Source organism: Oncorhynchus kisutch, linkage group LG1, assembly GCF_002021735.2.
Source record: "Oncorhynchus kisutch isolate 150728-3 linkage group LG1, Okis_V2, whole genome shotgun sequence".
Taxonomy (NCBI): Eukaryota; Metazoa; Chordata; class Actinopteri; order Salmoniformes; family Salmonidae; genus Oncorhynchus; species Oncorhynchus kisutch.
In genome coordinates, this window is record NC_034174.2 from 64,989,129 (window position 1) to 65,014,285 (window position 25,157).

Genomic DNA, 25,157 nt, shown 5'->3' on the forward strand with positions numbered 1-25,157 from the left:
TGTCGAAGTGGTCAATTCAATATCCACATTTACTCAGTTTACAAGGGGGACATTTTTTGCAGTTTTAAAGCTCATTTCCTACATGACTTATGCCATGTTAATGATAACTGAGTGAGAGTGACTAACAAAATCAAAGGGGGCCTCCTGGAGGTCAGCGCCCCTGGGTGACGGACAGAACAAAGGGGGCCTCCTGGAGGTCAGCGCCCCTGGGGGACAGACAGAACAAAGGGCGCCTCCTGGAGGTCAGCGCCCCTGGGTGACAAACAGAACAAGAGAGAAACTGCTGATGCACAACCAAATTTAGAAATTACACCTTGTGTATTCTACTATTCTAGCTCTCAACAGTAAATTGAGACCCAGGCTGAGTTTCTGGCTTGGAACCAGCCCTGCACAAGTTGCTATTTTAAACCCTATGGTTGAATATCACATATCAACCACATAACCATGTAAAAGGTCTGAATGTAGGCCTAGTTATTCTTGTTCGATACTGGATAGCCCTTGTGAGGTTCAGGTAGGGTTGTCTTGGGAGAACAGTAGTAAGTTACCCTATGACACCAGCTGATGGACACAGCAACTGGGCAGGTGAGGTGAGACCTTTCCGCAAGAGAAAAGTTTCCTGCCAACAGTAACCCTGGAATGCTGCCAGTATCAGCTATCAGCCGTTGACTTGTGAATCTATTGTGACCGTCACTGATAATGGTATCATGTCCCTTTTCCCAGCGCCGCCTCCTTGGTAGATTTGTGTCTGACACTAGAGATGTAGAAGCCAAGCAGATGGTGTAGGGGGACCGGTGCTGTAGAATGCCTCATTACTAGTAGAAGTCTTCATCATCTGTTGGCCGGTCCAAATGTTCTCCCAACCTCTTCCCCCTTGGCCCTAACCCTTTGTTGTTTTTGCTCCCTCTCCTCTCTCTCTCTCCTAGTGAACCGGCCAGCCGGAGGCAGCAGGTGGTGGAGGAGGACACAGAGGATTGGCAGAGAAGTCCAGACTTCACCGGGATGGAGGAGTGGACCTGTCGTTCATCGAAGGAGATGACGTCAACGCCTGTGCCCAGCTAGTGGTGCTCAGCTACCCAGACCTAGAGGTAAGGCACTGACTCTTTTCAGCTGACCATTTCTATGCAAATTCTAACCATTGGCTGCATCTTAATGCTATAAAGCCCAAACAGACCATTTCGACACTAATGCTAACCATGGGCTGCGTCTTAGTACTATAAAGTGGTTTCCTTTTCTCCTCTTGACTCATAGGCACTGTTTGAGCATACTAGATGAAAGAAAGATGGTGTTCTTTTTGTATTTCACCTGAATAGCTCTTCTGTATTAGTGTGGATCAAAGAAAGGAGACGAGGAAAGGAAGTGACTTGAAGGTATTGACACACAGGCCATGTCTGTTCAGTCATCCTAGCAGTTTGTGACCATGAGTCTTGCCTCAACTTTTCATTGCCTCTATTTTTCATTCTTAACCGTTCCGCTCCCTCTATTGGACCCGACCCTAATTCTCCATCAAGGGCTGTCAACACATTCTGAAACACAAGCCATCATAATTAATGATATTTGCCAGCTTGTTTTGTTGATATATGGACCAATTTTGTTGTAATGTTATTATACTAAGACTAATTAAATGTCCCCCAGTCAGTGCAGACACAATCATTTACCCAGAGTCTCTTCCATTGGTTTTTATTGGATTAATTCACAACATAGTGGTTTTTGCATCATCCGCCCAAACAATTTCAGAATAGCCAAGAGCCACAATGAATTTTTACAAATTGGCTGCTTGAAGTTAAAATAGTTTTGAATATCCAAGGATGAATATCTGAGTAATTTTCTGAATCATAGTAATTTATGTGACATTCACATGACAATTAACGTAGAAGACAGTAAAATAGTAAATGAAAATTCTGACAAGGACGGGCATTTTAGCAGGAGTACTCCGACTCCTCCTCAATCAAATCAAATTGACTCGATAGAACAATGTGAAATAAATCAACACAATTTCTTAAACAAAATATACACTTGTGTTATACCCATTTCCCAACAACTTAGTCACAAATACTTGAAGCTCTCAGAAATAATAACTTTTACTTATGAGTACAATATATATTATATTTATATATTTTATTTATAAATATTTTATTTTCCAACACAACCTGCAGCAACAGTATTTTACTATAGTTGATGACATCCACTGAGTGGTAGCTGTATCGTGGCATCCTGTGGGACTCAAGTCAGCAGCTTCTTTGTATCTCATGACGAACTCGGTTCAGTAGGCGGCCCTGTCCGGTGGCTTCATGGAATGGTCTCCTTGCAGTCTATAGTGCTTCTGCATGTTGAACTTGTAGGCCCCATTGTGGAGAACTTCCTGCAAGCCCTGAAGGAAGATCCCTCGATTGAAACTGCCAATGTCTAAAACCTTGGCTCCTCCTCTCTCTTCCAGCTGGAGAAGATTGTCAAATTGGTCTTGGAACAGTGGCAAACCCAACACCATGGTAAATGGCCTCCTTGACCACATTTGTAACCCCACACAAATGCTCTGATCTTGTCATGACCAAGGAGGTCAGACTGAGCCAGCCATTTTACCAGGAGGGTATTGTTACCCGAAATGGAGGGTTTATCGCTAACATGTCTCCACATGACTTTCTGAGGCGTTGGGAAAAGGCAGAAGCAATTTCAGTGGAGCGGTTGAACAGGCTTGCAGTAGAAGCCATCAATGTGTACGATGTTTGGCACAATTGGATGTGGAGACCCGAAAACAAAATCGGAGCGAATCAACCATAGGTCAGCTGAACGAAGCAATGCGTAATAATGAATATCTCGGCCAAAGTATTTATCACAAAGCTCATCATAGTATATATTGAACTCTATAATTTCCTGGTTAACCATAATGCTATAAAAACATATTTCTGAGCCTCTGTAAGAGATTCATATCTTCCGATAAACCTGATCTAAAAATTGGAACAAATAACTGGTGAGGGAGAAAGAGCTAAATGTGCCATACAAGCTATGGTCCAACGAGCGCTGTAAACTAAAGGCAATCTAATATAATGCGTCAGCAAGACTTCCCCACCCCACCCAGATCTGTGAGCACCATGTCATTCCTCACTTCCACAAGGCTTTTTATGAGTTCTTTATCCTCAAACATTGCTCTTACCAAACCACACATACATTCTTCAATCTTTGAAAGTATATCAACATCAGTATTTTGTTCTCTGACGAATTTCAGAAGAAATATATCCTCTATGTGTTTTTGAAGGATTGTTTGCACAAATTATATAATGGAATTTTATCAAGCCCGTCTATTGTTGAGATGCTTATTAAGGTACCCCCTCCCATGCCCAAAAGCCACCGTAATTCAAGAATGACTCTGATGATGGAATTTCCAAAAACAACTAACTCTCTCCACATGTCTTCCCTGGGGACATATCAAATACACCAAAACGCCTCCATCAATCAATAAATATTTGCATTATTTATTGCATTACCGCGTCAATTTAAATACCTAATTTTAAAAAATTCACCCCCAAGATTACATTCATATTCAAAGAAATATATACTGTATATTCCGATAAATTTTTATTGTATCATAATGTCCTTACTAAAGCAGGGTAACTAAATTCCAGGACTCAGGACCATCTATAAACCTTTTGGTAGACTTAAACACTAGATTTTATTTTTAATTTAAAAAAAGAACTCCCCCTGTGTAACATGACAAGTCGCAAAAGACTGAGGAAAAATCCCAAAGACTTTGTCATCGACTTCAGGTAGATACCGTCAGCTCCAATGGATCCATCACTGGAGACCAAGATATAGATCTCTGTTCAATGATTAACAAAATGTTTAACTTTAGAGCCAACTTTGTCAAAATCGGTAAGCCAGAACACTGTAGCGAGAGTTGTGCAGGTCAGTGGAAAGATATTCTGGGTTAAACTAAAGGCCCTCCTGAGATATCTAGAAAGACCACACACACAAGAGAGGGAAATAACATTTGATCAATCACATCCCCTTTTAACAATGAGTATGCAGTACAGTATTGACTTCGAAACATAGACTCAGGTCTCTACCTCTCAAGACCAACAGAGACATTATGTTTTGCACCAGAATCAGTGCGGTTTTAAAGGGATAGTTCTGTGAAATTACATATTTATAAAAAGGAAAACCCGCACACTGAAAAAAAGACAGGTCACCGACCCTGACTTTAGTGTTTATTTACTTTTCATATTTGAACTGATTGTAAGCACTTAAGTCAAGGTCGGTCACCTATCTTTTTTCAGGGTGTGGTACTGTATATACTCTTATTTTTTAATGCTTGTTTCTGAAAAAAAATAGCACCTGGACCTAGACACACTGCTGTGCACAAGCGTTTCTCTTTCTTTGTTTATATAGTACCAGTCAAAAGTTTGGACACACCTACTCATTCAAGGGTTTTTGTTATTTTTTCAATTTTCTACATTGTGGAATAATAGTGAATACATCAACACTATGAAATAATACATATGGAATCATGTAATAACCATGAAAGTGTTAAACAAATCTAAATATATTTTAGATTTTTCAAAGTAGCTACCCTTTGCCTTGAGCATTCTTGAGGAATGCTTTTCCAACAGTCTTGAAGGAGTTCCCCACATATGCTGAGCACTTGTTGGCTGCTTTTCCTTCACTCTGCGGTCCAACTCATCCCAAACCATCTCAATTGGGTTGAGGTTGGGTGATTGTGGAGGCCAGGTCATCTGATGCAACACTCCATCACTCTCCTTGGTCAAATAGCCCTTACACAGCCTGGAGGTGTGTTTTGGGTCATTGTCCTTGTAGAGGACGGTGGGGGTACTAAGGTTAAGACACTACAGTCCTGTTGAAAAACAAATGATAGTCCCACTAAGCGCTAGGCAGATTGGATGATGTATCGCTGCAGAATGCTGTGGTAGCCAACCTGGTTAAGTGTGCCTTGAATTCTAAATAAATCAGACAGTGTCACCAGCAAAGAATCCCCACACCACCACACCACCTCCTCCATGCTTCACGGTGGGAACCACTCATGTGGAGATAATCCGTTCACCTACTCTGCGTCTCACAAAGACACGGCGGTTGGAACCGAAAAATCTCTGATTTGGACTCATCAGACCAAAGGACAGATTTCCACTGGTCTAATGTCCATTGATCGTGTTTCTTGCCCAAGCTACTCTCTTCTTAGAATTTGTGAACTTTAGTAGTGGTTTCAATTCGACCATGAAGGCCTGATTCGCTCAGTCTCCTCTGAACAGTTGATGTTGAGATGTGTCTGTTACTTGAACTCTGAAGCATTTATTTGGGATGCAATTTCTGAGGCTGGTAACTCTAATGAACTTATCCTCTGCAGCAGAGGTAACTCTTGGTCTTCCTTTCCTGTCCTCATGAGAGCCAGTTTCATCATAGCGCTTGATGGTTTTTGCGACTGCATTGACTGACCTTCATGTCTTAAAGTAATGATGTAAAGTAGTTTCTCTTTTACCAAATATGGCTGTCTTCTGTATACCAACCTACCTTGTCACAACACATCTGATTGTCTCAAACACATTAAGGAAAGAAATTCCACAAATTTACTTTTAACATGGCACACCTGTTAATTGAAATGCATTCCATGTGTACCTCATGAAGCTGGTTGAGAGAATGCCAAGCGTGTGCAAAGCTTTCATCAATGCAAAGGGTGGCTAATTTGAAGAATCTGAAATATAACATATATTTAGATTTGTGCTTATGACAGTGAACCTTATAACAGTTGTTATGCTTAATAATACGCGTGGGATACACATGAGGCAATTCTAGGTCTTGTGGCATATTTTGGTTAAAATATCCCCAATTAAATGGAATTGCAACCCTTTGCATGCACAGTGCATTCTTCCATCACATGTACATCTGATTCTCAAGATCTTGCACACTAATGAGACGCTATTGAGCCCACACTACTACACTGTCTGGGTTGAAAAATTGGTGGCCATCGGGGCAAATTTGAGGCTTTTTGAGCCTGACAACAAGCCATCTTCAAAAAGGTTGGAAAGTGACAGTGAAGATGAGGCCTCAGTCTGATGTTCAAGACGTGGACATTGAGGAGATCCAGGGAGAGGACATGGAAGCCTGAGAGGAAGACAACTAGAGGTTGAATGATTAATTGGAATTGCCGATTAATTAGGGCCGATTTCAAGTTTTCATAACAATCGGAAATCGGTATTTTTGGACACCAATCTGGCCGATTTTAAAAATATAAATAATTCAAATGTAATAAATTAAACACTTTTAACTAGGCAAGTTAAGAACACATTCTTATTTTCAATGACGGCCTAGGAACGGTGGGTTAACTGCCTTGTTCAGGGGCAAAACGACAGATTTTTACCTTGTCAGCTCGGGGATTCAATCTTGCAACCTTACAGTTAACTAGTCCAACGCTCTAGCCACCTGCCTCTCATTGCACTCCATGAGGAGCCTGCCTGCCTTACGAGAATGCAGTAAGAAGCCAAGCTAGCATTAAACTTATATCTTATAAAAAACAATCAATCAATCAATCATAATCACGAGTTAACTACACATGGTTGATGATATTACTAGTTTAATCTAGCGTGTCCTGCGTTGCATATAATCGATGCGCATTCGCGGAAAAAGGACTGTCGTTGCTCCAACGTTTTCCTAACCATAGACATCAATGCCTTTATTAAAATCAATATACAAGTATATATTTTTAAACCTGCATATTTAGTTAATATTGCCTGCTATTGCCTGCTAATTTCTTTTAACTAGGTAAATTGTGTCACTTCTCTTGCAACAGAGTCAGGGTATATGCAGCAGTTTGGGCCGCATGGCTCGTTGCGAACTGTGTGAAGACAATTTCTTCCTAACAAAGAGGGCAAACTTCGCCAAATGGGAGATGATTTAACAAAAGCGCATTTGCGAAAAAAGCACAATCGTTGCACGACTGTACCTAACCATAAATATCAATGCTTTTCTTAAAATCAATACACAGAAGTATTGTTAAGGGTATTTTTATCAATGATGACTAATTATGTATACATTTCAATCAGGACTGACTAATCAGAATACTATTATGTTACTGTATATGTATGAATTTTCTTTTTAATCTTAGTACTGAATATAATGTGTGCAAATATAATCAAGAATTAGAACAATGACTATCTGTTCCATGGTAGAAATGAATGAACTCATAGCCAGACTGGATAGAAGGCTTATCTACACCAGCTGTCCTAAGCTCAAGTCAAAAATCATCTTAATAGGGAGAGACGATGTGAGAACCATACAGCCTTTGTACTGGAGCGGAGATGGCACGGGTTGGTACTGAAACTAATGACGTCATTTTAAGTTTATAACCTGTGGTAAAATGTTTAAGGAGCAGTACTCTCGTGAATAAAAGCTGCTGTTTGACTTTGACTGGGCTCTGTCCATTTTTATAAAATAAGGGTCATACAAATCCTTATGAATTGACAGAATGTTTCATTTTAATTGGGTGTTAAAACATAGAGGAATTTAATTCCTGCAACAAGTATATATTTTTAAGCCTGCATATTTATCTAAAAGAAATCCAGGTTAGCAGGCAATATTAACCAGGTGAAATTGTGTCACTTCTCTTGCGTTCATTGCACGCAGAGTCAGGGTATATGCAACATATACGGTTCCGTATTTCACTGAAATAATAAAGGTTTTGTTTTCATAATGATAGTTTCTGGATTCTACCATATTAATGACCAAAGGCTCGTATTTCAGTATGTTATAATTAAGTCTATGATTTGATATCTGATTGAGCAGTCTGACTGAGCGATGGTAGGCAGCAGCAGGCTCGTAAGCATTCATTCAAACAGCACTTTCATGCGTTTTGCCAGCAGCTCTTCGCAATGCTTCAATAATTGAGCTGTTTATGACTTCAAGCCTATCAACTCCCAAGATTAGGCTGGTGTAACCGATGTGAAATGGCTAGCTAGTAGGCGGGGTGCGCGCTAATAGCGTTTCAAACATCACTCGCTCTGAGACTTGGAGTAGTTGTTCTCCTTGCTCTGCAAGGACCGTGTATTTTGTGGAGCAATGGGTAACGCTGCTTCGAGGGTGGCTGTTGTCGATGTGTTCCTGGTTCGAGCCCATTTAGGGGCGAGGAGAGGGAGGGCAGCTATATTGTTACACTGTCAATACTAAAGTGCCTATAAGAACATCCAATAGTCAAAGGTATATGAAATACAAGTGGTATAGAGATAAATTGTCCTATAAATACTATAATAACTACAACCTAAAACCTCTTACCTTGGAATATTGAAGTCTCATGTTAAAAGGAACCACCAGCTTTCATATGTTCTCATGTTCTGAGCAAGGAACTTAAACGTTAGCTTTTTCACATGGCACATATTGCACTTTTACTTTCTTCTCCAACACTTTGTTTTTGCATTATTTAAACCAAATTGTCAATGTTGTCAAATTGTCAATGTTTCATTATTTATTTATTTGAGGCTAAATTGATATTTATTGATGTATTATATTATTGATGTATTATATTAAGTTAAAATAAGTGTTCAGTATTGTCGTAATTGTCATTATTACAAATACACGTTTTAAAAAATCGTCCGATTTAATCGGTATCGGCCTTTTGTGGTGGTCCTTCAATAATCGGTATCGGTGTTGAAAAATCTTAATCGGTCGACCTCTAAAGACAACCAAAGCTTTAGTTTCTAGACTATCATTTTACAGATATATATTGTAAAGGTTTTCGGGAGATGCGATGGATCATTGGGGATCATTCAATATTTCCTTTATTTTGTTGTTCAGTGTAATCATCTCATGTGAACTGAAAATGGTTGTCTAGCAATGATCAACATCCAATTTAAGCGCTTGAAGAAATGTTTGCTTCAACAAAGTATTGGGTGTGAATACTTAAGGAAATTAGATATTTCTGTATTTAAACTTAAGGAGGCTGAAGAAATTTGGCTTGTCACCAAAAGCACTCACAAACTTTTACGGATGCTAAATCAAGAGCATCCTGTCGGCTCTATCACCACCTGGTACGGCAACTGGTTCCTGGTCTTCAGGGAGACTCCCTATCTGCTGGAGGCCCTGCAGCGCCTGGAGACGACCCAGCCCAGCCTGCTACCTCAGGTCAGGGTTCCTGGCCTTCAGGGAGACTCCCTATCTGCTGGAGGCCCTGCAGTGCCTGGAGACGACCCAGCCCAGCCTGCTACCTCAGGTCAGGGTTCCTGGCCTTCAGGGAGACTCCCTATCTGCTGGAGGCCCTGCAGTGCCTGGAGACGACCCAGCCCAGCCTGCTACCTCAGGTCAGGGTTCCTGGCCTTCAGGGAGACTCCCTATCTGCTGGAGGCCCTGCAGTGCCTGGAGACGACCCAGCCCAGCCTGCTACCTCAGGTCAGGGTTCCTGGCCTTCAGGGAGACCCCCTATCTGCTGGAGGCCCTGACCTCCCCCTACATCTCAGGGTTCCTGGCCTTCAGGGAGACCCCCTATCTGCTGGAGGCCCTGCAGCGCCTGGAGACGACCCAGCCCCCCCTGTTACCTCAGCCGGCTACCTCAGCCTGCTACCTCAGCCTGCTACCTCAGCCTGCTACCTCAGCCGGATACCTCAGCCGGCTACCTCAGGTCAGGGTCTGGCCACTTTGGCATTGGAGATGTTTCGGTTTAACTGACGTATTTACTGTTATACTCAGAACACTAATGTGTTTACATTTAGTTCAATTTACTAAATCTCACTCTGACATGTCTCATACGGTCTAACTTCTGTTGAGACTAAATGTTCCGTTTCATTGATGTTTTCGGTTTGCTGTGACCAACTGTTTAACTGTTCACCTCAGAGCGATGCAGCTCTGGGTGTTAATGCTTTTCTTTTCAGCTGTCCAATAACCCTCCGTCTTCCTCTCCCACGATGTGTGTCCATAAGTCAGCTCTGTGCCATCCATACCTTCCCACTCTCCTGAGTTAGTCACAGCCCACACAAATCACTCACTCCCACCTCAAGTCGGGTCCCTATCCACACATGCACACACACGCAAACACACGCAAAACACCTCTCCGGCGCAAAACATTCACACACACTCGCCATCTTCTGCCTAACACATGCACACTGCCCTCATGAATTTATCACTGACATTTAGCCACGGACACTGACATTTAGCCACGGACACTGACATTTTGCCACGGACACTGACATTTAGCCACGGACACTGACATTTACCCACGGACGCTGACATTTACCCACGGACGCTGACATTTAGCCACTGACGCTGACATTTAGCCACGGACACTGACATTTAGCCACGGACACTGACATTTAGCCACGGACACTGACATTTACCCACGGACACTGACATTTACCCACGGACACTGACAGACCAGTCCCCGCTGCTGTATGTACAGCCCCTCATGATTTCTACATGGCTTATGATTCACAGCAGAAACATGCCTGTACAACCACCTTGACACTGTTACAAATCAGTGAAAGGGAGGTTGGCACAGTTCAATACATCCAGCCAACAAAATCTCACGAAGTCTTGGGAAAACTCTTATTTTGTTAGCCTGTAATGAAGAAAGACCTCATGCTTAGAAGTACAAGGGACAGGAGAGAGCCGCTTTGAGCCTTGTCCATCTCTCACCCGTTGCCGCTTTGAGCCTTGTCCATCTCTCACCGTAGCCTCTTTCTGTACTTGTCCATCTCTCACCGTAGCCTCTTTCTGTACTTGCCCATCTCTCACCGTAGCCTCTTTCTGTTCTTGCCCATCTCTCACCGTAGCCTCTTTCTGTACTTGTCCATCTCTCACCGTAGCCTCTTTCTGTTCTTGCCCATCTCTCACCGTAGCCTCTTTCTGTTCTTGCCCATCTCTCACCGTAGCCTCTTTCTGTACTTGCCCATCTCTCACCGTAGCCTCTTTCTGTTCTTGCCCATCTCTCACCGTTGCCTCTTTCTGTACTTGTCCATCTCTCACCGTAGCCTCTTTCTGTACTTGCCCATCTCTCACCGTAGTCTCTTTCTGTTCTTGCCCATCTCTCACCCGTTGCCTCTTTCTGTACTTGCCCATCTCTCACCGTTGCCTCTTTCTGTACTTGTCCATCTCTCACCGTTGCCTCTTTCTGTACTTGCCCATCTCTCACCGTAGCCTCTTTCTGTTCTTGCCCATCTCTCACCCGTTGCCTCTTTCTGTACTTGCCCATCTCTCACCCGTTGCCTTTCTGTACTTGCCCATCTCTCACCGTTGCCTCTTTCTGTACTTGCCCATCTCTCACCGTTGCCTCTTTCTGTACTTGCCCATCTCTCACCGTTGCCTCTTTCTGTACTTGCCCATCTCTCACCGTTGCCTCTTTCTGTACTTGCCCATCTCTCACCGTTGCCTCTTTCTGTACTTGCCCATCTCTCACCGTTGCCTCTTTCTGTACTTGCCCATCTCTCACCGTTGCCTCTTTCTGTACTTGCCCATCTCTCACCGTTGCCTCTTTCTGTACTTGCCCATCTCTCACCGTTGCCTCTTTCTGTACTTGCCCATCTCTCACCGTTGCCTCTTTCTGTACTTGCCCATCTCTCACCGTTGCCTCTTTCTGTACTTGCCCATCTCTCACCATAGCCTCTTTCTGTACTTGCCCATCTCTCACCGTTGCCTCTTTCTGTACTTGCCCATCTCTCACCCGTAGCCTTTTTCTGTATCTGTCCCCAATAGGTGGTCTTGGTGGATGGGAATGGTCTGTTCCACTACAAAGGTGAGTAGTGGAACAGACAGTCTCGGTCTCAAACTGACTGTACTTACTGTCTCAAGCTACATACGGTCTACTAATAGCATTGACTATTTACTACTAACAGTAGCCTGCTACATACTTGCATAACAATTCAGACTTCATCTGGTTGTGACGGTCATGTCCCCTACTATATATACGGGGTTGTCTTTTTTCCAGAGTTTGGCCTGGCGTGTCACCTGGGAGTCCTGTCAGGGCTTCCCTGTATAGGTGTGGCCAAGAACCTCCTGCAGGTGCAGGATGTGGAGAAGAAGGAGAAACACCAGTCACAGGTGAGAGTTCCACCGCTCACATTTCACACTGGTAGAGACTAAAATGATGAACAGATAAACACATTTTTGCAGAGGGGTAGAATTGCATTGAATCAAAGGACTAGTTTCCATTGATTTAAGGGCGGAGTGTTCGCTAGTTATATTTAATTTGTTTTTCGTTTTTACAATAACAACTGGTTAAGACATTCTGATGGATAGCACTCAAATGAGATCTCAACTGACATTGGACTACTAAACTGTAGCCTACCTACAGTAGGTCTGCATTTGAGCAAATGTCTGACCGCCAATGTCAAGCTTTTGTCAAGCTTTTCTTCTCCTCTTCTGGGGACCATCCCATTCTGGGGACCATACAATTCTGGGGACCATACAATTCTGGGGACCATCCCATTCTGGGGACCATCCCATTCTGGGGACCATCCCATTCTGGGGACCATACAATTCTGGGGACCATCCCATTCTGGGGACCATCCCATTCTGGGGACCATACAATTCTGGGGGCCATCCCATTCTGGGGACCATACCATTCTGGGGACCATACCATTCTGGGGACCATACCATACTCATGGCATGGTCCCTTTTCCTGTTGCTGTATCAAACAACATTTGAATGCAACAACAAAATAATTATTGGCATACAGTTTTATAATGTTAATTTCATCTTCATGAATCATTCATGTTGGCTCTTGTCTACCTTTGAGCTCTATTTTTCACACTTAGTCATATTGTAGCTGTGTTGAAATTGGAGCACAGAGAGCACAATGCATTATTCATCATTCTATTGTGATAAATGTTTTTAAGGTACTGTGTTTTCTTGCCTGGATCTATTGTAATATTTTATTGTGTGATGTTAGTTTCTCTCCCCAGTGTTTCTGTGGCTTGAACAGTATTATACAAGTTGAGCAAAAACAAAAACCTGTTGGTGAAAACCGTAAACCAGCTCTTACTGAAGAGAATACTGGTGGGAGAAGTCTCCGGTAAATATATATATATTTTTAAAGCAATTATGCAGCAATTTGTGTTATGTAAATGTACCCTTTGTTTCGTTGTGTGAAATTCCAATCCAAAGTTACAAATAATTCAATTTTAAGGAAATGAATTGCATGCTTCAGGCTTGCAACAGAGCAGTACTATAGTGTGATGGTTTGGTGTCTGCAATGACTGATGGAGGGGTGGTAGTAATGTCAGAGGTAAGGGTTTCACTCGCTTCTGGTGAAGGATTTTGAATGCGAGAGATGGAGACAGTCGGACAGACAGACATGGCACTAACATGACTAATGTGACCACAATGCTAACAGATTTCCATCGCAAAAGGCCATGGGAGTTTAGCGCAGTACCCTGAACACACGCCACCAGCAATCAACTGCCAAAAGGCCATGGGAGTTTAGCGCAGTACCCTGAACACACGCCACCAGCAATCAACTGCCAAAAGGCCATGGGAGTTTAGGGCAGTACCCTGAACACACACCACCAGCAATCAACTGCCAAAAGGCCATGGGAGTTTAGCGCAGTACCCTGAACACACACCGCCAGCAATCAACTGCCAAAAGGCCATGGGAGTTTAGCGCAGTACCCTGAACACACACCGCCAGCAATCAACTGCCAAAAGGCCATGGGAGTTTAGCGCAGTACCCTGAACACACGCCACCAGCAATCAACTGCCAAAAGGCCTCCGCACCCTAAAAACTCAATTACCAGGCAATAACCGCAGCTCAAACGGTCCCCGCGACGCACATCTATGTTAGTGTACCGCACTAATCTTACATAACACTTTGTGAAAAGCACTTGATGTCCCTCAGCTCTGCTTTAGCTCTAACGGCTGTTATGTTTAGACTCAGATTAGGTTTCCACTGTTTATGACCGGAGAAACGGGTAGCGACTCCCAAGTTAATTCGATCTCTCTCAGGCGACAGTTAGCGTCTCACAGACGATAGCGATCGCGTAAGCCTCGCTAACCGAACTACTGTAGCTGCGGTGTGGATTGCATTGGCTGAGGTTTCTGAGCCTCTGAACAGTATCTGTTCTGGCTCTTAGCTAGTCTTTCATTAAGGTATCAGGTAGCTTTTAGCCGTCCAGATACATTTCCCTCAGGCTTTTAGCCAGCGACGCTCCAGTTATTTTAAATGGAACATTAGAACACCTCTTATCTTGACTTTGAGACTGGCGTCAGGGTCCGTTTTCAAACGATGACTCACTGCAGATTGTAGAATGATAGATGTGACCTCCCTGACTTCAATATTGCGTAGATGCAAGCGTAGCGTTAAACTGCCATGTGTGCAGTTGTTTTTGCTCGTTAATCACATCAATGCAACATGAGTCATATTTGTTCCTCCAACTGCTCTCACCTGAAATTAGATTAGGGGAATCCGTGTTCCTACATCCAGAGTGAAGGAGACGTCAGACACTCACAGACACCCAATGTGTCCCTCGGGTTATGAAATGTCCAAGTGTTTTTTGTAACATTGCGATGAAGCCCAATAGGTTTACTGTTGGACAATCAATTCAAATCCAAGCAAAGTGTCCATTGAAACATCGCATTACAATTTCCGTGAATAGTTCATGGGATTTAAACATGAAGGCTTGTATAGAAGTTCCTTTAACCATGGAGCCTCTGTTGTCACGGTGACATCACATTTCTGTGTCCGTGTTACCCACTGCGTCTTATTATGGGCCAAAGGTATGTATGGACATGCCACTGGTCTTCTCGTGTGTGTGTGTGTGTGTGTGTGTGTGTGTGTGTGTGTGTGTGTGTGTGTGTGTACAATGTGTGTGTTATGCGTCACTGCAACACATTCATCCCCAGATGTACAGGCCATCAATGGTTCTATTGTGTGCATTGCCAGGGAGTGACTCACTGAGGCCTGTTGAATGAGATGAGCTCGATGGATAGAGGCTTCATTCCATTCACACAACATCTGCTGCCCCTGCCTGCTGATAGGTGGCTGGAATTCCTCTCAGTCTCTCTTGTTCACTTCTCTTTCTTTGTCTCCACTCTATTTCCCAGCTCTCTCTCACTCCTTTCACTCCTTCTCTCTCTACAACTGCCGTCTCTCAACATCCCATCGTAATTTTTTACCTTTCCCAGAACCCTTCACGCATTCTTTCTCCCCCTCCCACTTCCTCTTCCTCTCTGGCACTGAGTCAAACCACTGTGTTATTGATGGTTGGTCTGTCTCATGTCCTACTGCCCAGGGCGGCTGACTCCGACAGACACACCGGTCTCCTAAATGCCACCAGATGGGCCCTGGGCCCTACCTGGCCCCTCACCTGGCGTATCTTCATGTCCTGTATTATAATTAGTTATAGTGAAATGGATAGGACATCAATGCTTTCATTAGTTTAAAGCCAAGTCCTCATCTCCAATGAGACACCTGTTACAGCATCAGTCTTGGCAACAGGGATGAGGATGGTTCGTTTTGATCTGAATGTATCTCAAGCTGATTGCAGGATCTGAGAGCCTCTCTCATATTAACACAATATCATCCAATATTTGTAATATAAGATTTTTACCTTTCAAGTTTAAGGTCGAGTGAAGACGGGTTTGTGCGGTTTTTCACGGACCGATGACTCACACCAGCCTATGCACATCAAACGAGATATACATTTCATGACCAAAAGTATGTGGACACCTGCTTGTCGAACATCTTATTCCAAAATCAAGGGCATTAGTATGGAGTTGGTCCCCCTTTTGCTGCTCTAACAGCCTCCACTCTTCTGGGAAGGATTTCCACTAGATGTTGGAACATTGCTGCGGGGACTTACTTCCATTCAGCCACAGGAGCATTAGTGAGGTCAGGCACTAATGTTGGGCGATTAGACCTGGCTCGCAGTCTGCATTCCAATTCATCCCAAAGGTGTTTGATGGGGTTGAGGTCAGGGCTCTGTGCAGGCCGGTCAAGTTCTTCCACATCAATCTCAACAAACGATTGGACCTTGCTTTGTGCACGGGGGTATTGTCATGCTGAAACAGGAAAGGGCCTTCCGCAATCTGTTGCCACAAAATTGGAGGCACAGAATCGTCTAGAATGTCATTGTATGCTGTAGCGTTAAGATTTCCCTTCACTGGAACTAAGACTCCTGAACCATGGAAAACAGCCCCAGACCATTATTCATGCTCCACCAAACTTTACTGCCAGATGGTGAAGCGTGATTCATCACTCCAGAGAACGTATATCCACTGCTCCAGAGTCCAATGGCGGCGAGCTTTCACCACTCCAGCCAACGCTTGGCATTGCACAAGGTGATCTTAGGCTTGTGTGTGGCCATGGAAACCCATTTCCCGACGAACAGTTCTTGTGCTTGTTGCTTCCAGAGGCAGTTTGGAACTCGGTAGTGAGTGTTGCAACCAAGGATAGATGATTTTTACACACTTCATTACTCGGCGGTCCCATTCTGTGAGCTTGTGGCATCCTATGACGGTGCCGTAATGAAAGTCAATGAGCTCTTCAGTAATGCCATTCTACTCTGTGGAGATTGCATGGCTGTGTGCTCGATTTTTATACACTGTGTGGCTGAAATAGCCGAATTCACTCATTTTAAGTGGTGTCCACATACTAATCTCAGCAAAAAAAGAAACCTCTCCCTGTCAACTGCGTTTATTTTCAGCAAACATAACATGTGTAAATATTTGTATGAACATAACAAGATTCAACAACTGAGACATAAACTGAACAAGTTCCACAGACATGTCACTAAGAGAAATGGAAAAATGTGTCCCTAAACAAAGGGGGGGTCGAAATCAAAAGTAACAGTCAGTATCTGGTGTGGCCACCAGCTGCATTAAGTACTGCAGTGCATCTCCACACTCTTTCACCAAGGCACCTGCATGTTCCCGGGTATTTCTGGGGGGGAATGGCCTTAGCCCTCACCTTCCGATGCAACGGGTCCCAGACGTGGTCAATGGGATTGAGATCCGGGCTCTTCGCTGGCCATGGCAAAACACTGACATTCCTGTCTTGCAGGAAATCACACACAGAACGGCTGGTGGCATTGTCATGCTGGAGGGTCATGTCAGGATGAGCCTGCAGGAAGGTTACCACATGAGGGAGGAGGATGTCTTCCCTGTACCGCACAGTGTTGAGATTGCCTGCAATGACAACATGCTCAGTCCGATGATGCTGTGACACACCGCCCCAGACCATGACGGACCCTCCACCTCCAAATTGATCCCGCTCCAGAGTACAGGCCTCGGTGTAACGCTCATTCCTTTGATGATAAATGCAAATCAGACCATCACCCTTGGTGAGACAAAACCGTGACTCGTCAGTGAAGAGCACTTTTTGCCAGTCTTGTCTGGTCCAGCGACGGTGGGTTTGTGCCCATAGGCGACGTTGTTGCCGGTGATGTCTGGTGAGGACCTGCCTTACAACAGGCCTACAAGCCCTCAGTCCAGCCTCTCTCGGTCTATTGCGGACAGTCTGAGCACTGATGGAGGGGTTGTGCGTTCCTGGTGTGACTCAGGCTGTTGTTGCCATCCTGTACGTGTCCCGCAGGTGTGATGTGCGGATGTACCGATCCTGTGCAGGTGTTGTTTCTTGTTGTTTCTTGTTGTTTTTTTACCTTTTATTTATACAGTTTTTTTCTCACTGAGATAACATCTCTTTTCCAAGAGAGACCTGGTCCAATAGCAGCAGGGGGAACAATGTTTCAGACAAAACAACTTACATACACTAACACAACATTAAACAAAACTATAAACACACATACAGTACAACAACAAAAATCATTTTAGGTTAAAAACACGAAAGTCTGGCCTAAGGACAATTACACTCTTCTGTGATATATTCATTGATTAAGTGTTTAAAATCCATCAATGAAACTAGATCATCACATTTTTTTATATTCAGGAGAGAATTCCAGGGCAACGAAGCTGAGTAAACTAAAACTATTTCTACCATGACCTGTTCTGATTTTTGGTACTGTTAGAAGCAAATGAGAATGGGACCGTAATTTATATTTATTTACCGACCTGACTAAAAAAGAAGAGAGATAAAATGGCATTTTATCCATTTTACCTCCACCTACAATGTGATTTTCTGGATTTTTTTCTCTCACTTTGTCTTTCATAGTTGAAGTGTACCAATGATGAAAATTACAGGCCTCTCATCTTTTTAAGTGGGAGAACTTGCACAATTGGTGGCTGACAAAATAATTTTTTGCCCCACTGTATATATAACATCACTAAAATCTAAAACCGCCAGTAATGTACATCGTACCAGCTCCTTCCTGGCCTCAAAAGAAAAACAAGCCTTATGCCGGTAATAAAAACCAATTCTCAGCTTGAGCTTCCTTATCAAGTTCTCTACATGCACAGTGAAGCTCAGCTTGTAATCAACCCACACACCCAAATATTTGTACACTTTAACTTGCTCTATAGTATGTCCAGCCAATGTAGCAATGACATGATTGGTAAGATTGGTAACATGCCTGGGATTTGAAAATACCATGCATTTTGTTTTACCCGAATTTAGAACCAGTTTAAACCCTTTACAATGAAGATCTGTGAAGTTATTTAGATTTTTACGAATTATCTTTGAAAGACAGTCCTGAAAAATGGACGTTTCTTTTTTTGCTCAGTTTATACATAGTATATTACCAGGAAGGGAACAGGGCAGCTACTAGCATGTTGCCTTGTGAGAAAGACAGGAACATGGCTGACAGGACTGTGAAGAACACGTCAGGGCCTCATCCTCCCCTCGAAGAAAAGAGGGGCCGAGGAGATGGCAGAGAGAAAGACTTTGATATTGCAAGAAAAATACCCCCACAGACAGAAAGTCAGACATGCACAGACGGTCGGACGGACAGTAGTAGTGTGGATGAAGGATGGTCTGACTCCACTCCTCCTGCTCAGATTGCTTAATTGCAGAAGGGAGGAGACCGATTCCCTCTGACTACCGACTCAGGAAAAGTGCTGGGGAGGGTTAGACACACACGTTCACCGTTTGCACACAAACACGTAATCAGTAGTTCTAAACATACAGTCTCTCCTCTGTCTGTCGCTCTGTTTCTCCTCTCTCTCGCTTCATCCCTTTTCATCCTCTTTCTTTCTAGGCCCTGCGTAGTCCTGACGGCAGTACCAAACCAGTGTATGTTTCAGTGGGTCAAAAGATCAACCTGGACACGGCCCTGCGCCTCACACACTCCTGCTACCGTGTCCCAGAGCCTATCAGACAGGTACACAAACACACACATATGAAAAGAGCCACTCCGTCACCAGATTAGAAGTCAGTCCGATCAATGAAAGCCAACTGTGATGAACCCTGTTAAATGTCAAATGGCTGGGAGGAACAGAGCAAATCAATACGGCTTGCTGGACAGGGGACACCATGTGAAGTTCACATGTCTATGCTGCTCTCATAGAGCGGGATAGCGGCTGCACTTGCCACAAAGCCTGTTGTAGCATGGGCAGCGCCATTGAAGTTTATAATGGCAAAAACAGGGTGGGCTGACTCTCTAACTTTATGCTCATCTCCACCTGCAGTCTGTTAGTGTTATTCTGCATTCCTGCCACTAGACTGTGCTGTTCCCTTAGAGAAAAGTGTGGTGCCATAACTCATCTGCCTTACACACTGTGCTGCTGTCAAAATCAGCCCTGCACTGCACCCAGCGCTCTCACACACACACACATGCACATAAACTCACTCACTCACTCACTCTTTCTCGCTCTCTCTACCCCCTCTCTCTGTCTCTCACTGTCATTTTTCTCCACTGCAGTCAGCACACACACACACACACACACACACACACACACACACACACACACACACACACACACACACACACACACACACACACACACACACACAGCATTTCACACATCTCTATTCTCAGTATATTGCCAGGAGAGCTGCAGCAGTAGTGTATCCTTGGCTAACTCATCTCCTCCTGTGTGTGTGTTCATTTCATCAGTGAGTGTGCTAATGTGTTTAGTGGGTGCTAGGGGTTTGTCCAATAAGATTGAACCTGGACATCGCTGAGAGCAAGGGGACTGGCAGAGAGATAACCACTTTGTTCTTTCTCTCTTCGTATCTCTCCCTCTCTTCAACTCTCTCCCTCGTCTCTCGTTCCCCGCTTTATTTGGTTCATCTTACTTATCTGTCTTTGTCTACCTCTCTCTCTACACCTCTCTCTCTCTACACCTCTCTCTCTCTACACCTCTCTCTCTCTACACCTCTCTCTCTCTCTACACCTCTCTCTCTCTACACCTCTCTCTCTCTACACCTCTCTCTCTCTACACCTCTCTCTCTCTACACCTCTCTCTCTCTACACCTCTCTCTCTCTACACCTCTCTCTCTCTACACCTCTCTCTCTCTACACCTCTCTCTCTCTACACCTCTCTCTCTCTTTCTCTCTCTCTACACCTCTCTCTCTCTACACCTCTCTCTCTCTACACCTCTCTCTCTACACCTCTCTCTCTACACCTCTCTCTCTACACCTCTCTCTCTCTCTCTCTCTCTCTACACCTCTCTCTCTCTACACTCTCTCTCTCTACACCTCTCTCTCTCTCTCTACACCTCTCTCTACACCTCTCTCTGTCTCTACACCTCTCTCTCTCTCTCCACCTCTCTCTCTCTCTACATCTCTCTCTCTCTCTCTACACCTCTCTCTCTCTCTACACCCCTCTCTCTCTCTCTCTCTCTCTCTACACCTCTCTCTCTCTCTCTCTCGCTCTCTCTCTCTCTACACCTCTCTCTCTCTCTCTATCTCTCTCTCTCTCTACACCTCTCTCTCTCTACACCTCTCTCTCTCTATCTCTCTCTCTACACCTCTCTCTCTCTCTCTACACCTCTCTCTCTCTCTCTCTCTCTCTCTCTCTCTACACCTCTCTCTCTCTCTCTCTCTACACACATCTCTCTCTCTACACCTCTCTCTCTCTACACCTCTCTCTCTCTACACCTCTCTCTCTCTCTCTACACCTCTCTCTACACCTCTCTCTCTCTCTCTCTACACCTCTCTCTCTCTCTCTCTCTCTCTCTCTCTCTCTACCCTCTCTCTCTCTATATACCTCTCTCTGTCTACACCTCTCTCTCTCTCTCTACACCTCTCTCTGTCTCTCTACACCTCTCTCTGTCTCTCTACACCTCTCTCTCTCTTTCTCTCTCCAGACAGTCATCAACGTTGACCCTTGATAAGCTGTACTGCTGCCAGCCAGCACTCAAACAGGTGTGTACACATACACACACACACTGATGATAGCTCAGAGCCAGCAGCGACAGGTTGCCAAGTTTTCTTGTGCTTTGGAAACAACAATATGCTCGTGCTCCTCAGCGTTTAATTGCAGTTTACTGTTGGGACCCAAACACAGGAGCAGGTGGCAGAGGTTTGCCAAATAAGGGCACAGGCATCGTTTATGCATTCAGGAAGAGGGACAAATTGGAGCGTGTACGTTAATGAGGTGTTTTGGGGCACCGGAAGCAGGGATTTGGGTTGACAGGTTGGGTTAAGGACCTGGGCATGTATACCGTTCATGTGAGATGGGTTGGGGATCATACTGTAGCAAAATAATTTTAACTAGGTTACAGTGGCACCTGTTCAGAATGTAAACTTAAACCCCTTGCCTCTTTTTCCATTCTTCTTCTCCTCACCTATCTTTTCATGTCCTTTCCACTTCCCTTCTTTCATCTTTTCCCTTCTTCTCCTCTTTCCTTTCCTCTCGTCTATTCTCCTCCCTTCCTCTCTTTCCTCTCCTCTCCCCCTCCCCTCCTCACTGTACCTGTTAAAGCTGAGAGAAAGAAAAACCCTCAGTCTGTCTGATCTCTACAGTTAAAAGAGCGAGAGAGAGAGAGAGAGAGAGAGATGAAAGAGAAAGGTGACATCATGGTTGGAGTCTGCAGTGAAGAGTTGATGGTGCAGAGGGCTGAGGGAAGAGTCAAGGCACTGCAGCAGAGTCTGTATGCACAGTGCGTTGAGTGCGGAGGAACACGCGCTTTTACACGGACATGTTGAAGCTCTCCATCTCACCCACTCGCTCCCTGAGAGGAAGATTGACAGGTCTGTGTCAATAACACACACACACACACACTCCCTTCTTCCTAGCCTTTCCTAATGAGGCCACAAACAAAGCTAATGGACAGTAAGAGTCCTTTCACCGAATGTTGACGGAGGCCATGCAGACCGTACAGTGAATAACGCCGCACCATTCACACACTCCCAGTGAACTGTGTGCACACACACACACATGTGATAATTACCAGACAAGCGGATGTGGCCATATATATATACATATACGGCCACATCCGCCTTGTCTGGTAATTATCTTCGGACAGCAGAAATCCATACTAACTGACAGGAAGACATGAAGTTGTTAATGGACAACAAGGAACTAATGCTAAAGACATAACACTACTCTGCTCTCTTTCCTTTAGGGAGGAAGGACTCAGAGGGCTCACCAGGGAAGTTGATTACTGCAGCTCAGGAACAGCGCCAGTCTTGTGGCACTGACCATTGCCAATCAGTTAGGGCTAGTAGTAGTAATCAATTCAATTTAGTTAGCTTTACTGTACCCAAAGGGGTGAATTGTTGACGAGACAAAGCACACTGATGTGTCCAGTGTCACACAAAGTCCTGCAGACAGGGGTAACAACGTTAAAAGTCCTGCAGGCAGGGTAACAACGTTAAAAGTCCTGCAGACAGGGTAACAACGTTAAAAGTCCTGCAGGCAGGGTAACAACGTTAAAAGTCCTGCAGGCAGGGTAACAACGTTAAAAGTCCTGCTGGCAGGGTAACAACGTTAAAAGTCCTGCAGGCAGGGTAACAACGTTAAAAGTCCTGCAGGCAGGGTAACAACGTTAAAAGTCCTGCAGGCAGGGTAACAACGTTAAAAGTCCTGCAGGCAGGGTAACAACGTTAAAAGTCCTGCAGGCAGGGTAACAACGTTAAAAGTCCTGCAGGCAGGGTAACAACGTTAAAAGTCCTACAGGCAGGGTAACAACGTTAAAAGTCCTGCAGACAGGGTAACAACGTTAAAAGTCCTGCAGACAGGGTAACAACGTTAAAAGTCCTGCAGGCAGGGTAACAACGTTAAAAGTCCTGCAGGCAGGGTAACCACGTTAAAAGTCCTGCAGGCAGGGTAACAACGTTAAAAGTCCTGCAGGCAGGGTAACAACGTTAAAAGTCCTGCAGGCAGGGTAACAACGTTAAAAGTCCTGCAGGCAGGGTAACAACGTTAAAAGTCCTGCAGACAGGGTAACCACGTTAAAAGTCCTGCAGGCAGGGTAACAACGTTAAAAGTCCTGCAGGCAGGGTAACAACGTTAAAAGTCCTGCAGACAGGGTAACAACGTTAAGTCCTGCAGACAGGGTAACCACGTTAAAGTCCTGCAGACAGGGTAACCACGTTAAAAGTCCTGCAGGCAGGGTAACAACGTTAAAAGTCCTGCAGGCAGGGTAACAACGTTAAAAGTCCTGCAGGCAGGGTAACAACGTTAAAAGTCCTGCAGACAAGGTAACAACGTTAAAAGTCCTGCAGGCAGGGTAACAACGTTAAAAGTCCTGCAGGCAGGGTAACAACGTTAAAAGTCCTGCAGGCAGGGTAACAACGTTAAAAGTCCTGCAGGCAGGGTAACAACGTTAAAAGTCCTGCAGACAGGGTAACAACGTTAAAAGTCCTGCAGGCAGGGTAACAACGTTAAAAGTCCTGCAGGCAGGGTAACAACGTTAAAAGTCCTGCAGGCAGGGTAACAACGTTAAAAGTCCTGCAGGCAGGGTAACAACGTTAGAAGTCCTGCAGGCAGGGTAACAACGTTAAAAGTCCTGCAGGCAGGGTAACAACGTTAAAAGTCCTGCAGGCAGGGTAACAACGTTAGAAGTCCTGCAGGCAGGGTAACAACGTTAAAAGTCCTGCAGACAAGGTAACAACGTTAAAAGTCCTGCAGGCAGGGTAACAACGTTAGAAGTCCTGCAGGCAGGGTAACAACGTTAAAAGTCCTGCAGGCAGGGAATCAACGTTAAAAGTCCTGCAGACAGGGTAACCACGTTAAAAGTCCTGCAGACAGGGTAACAACGTTAAAGTCCTGCAGGCAGGGTAACAACGTTAAAAGTCCTGCAGACAGGGTAACAACGTTAAAAGGATAGACTGGTGAAAAACGCCTAAAACAAACAATGACTCGCTGCTCTAGTGAGGTAGTCGTTCTATTCAACAGCAAATATGAACATTTGCCTCGGGAGTGTAAATGTCACAACACTATGCCTATATCTGCTCTGCTCATCACAACTGCCCTGTAACATTGTGTTTCCCGTGGCCCTGAGAGCCCTGAGGTGAGATACTCATCCATTACTCTGCTCTGCATCCGAATCAACTGGAAATGCTGCTCCCCAGGTTGTTGCCGTAACAAATGGAATTTGGAAGTGAGCGATTGTTGGAGGCAGCGTTAGCGCTGGGCCGGGGTGAGTCTTTGTAGACAGAGGTAAAGGGATGCTGATGGTTGTTTTGTGTGCCGGTGTCCCCGCTGGGACTCTGGCTTCTGTGTTTGTTTAAAGGGAAGGCTTTAATCTGTGTGTTGTGTTTTGTGGGCGTCTCTCTCTTCCTACTGCAGCAGCTACACGCACAGTCTACGTACAGAAACTCATGCCTATTGTGTCTCTCTCACTCTTTGTGTCAATGTTTGTGTGTGTGTGTCTGTGTGGGTGCACATGCCTGTCACATTTCTCCCTTTCTCTCTCTTTCTCTCCCCCCTCCAATCTATTGCTGTCCTTCCCTCGCCCTCTCTCTCCCCTCTCCTTTGAATAATTCAACCCCCACAGAGCTTTGTTTTTCTGTCTGTTGACACTGACACATTAACAACACCCACCCACCAAAACAAACCCAAACACATTGTCTACTGCAGACCTGGGTTCAAACCCAAACACATTCAGTCTACTGCAGACCTGGGTTCAAACCCAAACACATTCAGTCTACTGCAGACCTGGGTACAAACCCAAACACATTGTCTACTGCAGACCTGGGTTCAAACCCAAACACATTCAGTCTACTGCAGACCTGGGTTCAAACCCAAACACATTCAGTCTACTGCAGACCTGGGTACAAACCCAAACACATTCAGTCTACTGCAGACCTGGGTTCAAACCCAAACACATTCAGTCTACTGCAGACCTGGGTACAAATCCAAACACATTCAGTCTACTGCAGACCTGGGTACAAATCCAA

The 25,157-nt window shown here is 44.6% G+C and overlaps 1 pseudogene; it reads left to right on the top strand.

Annotated features, from left to right (window-relative positions):
* The first annotated feature begins 548 nt into the window (after positions 1 to 548).
* LOC109887987 (endonuclease V-like) overlaps positions 549 to 25,157 on the top strand; it is a 31,730-nt pseudogene continuing 7,121 nt past the window's right edge.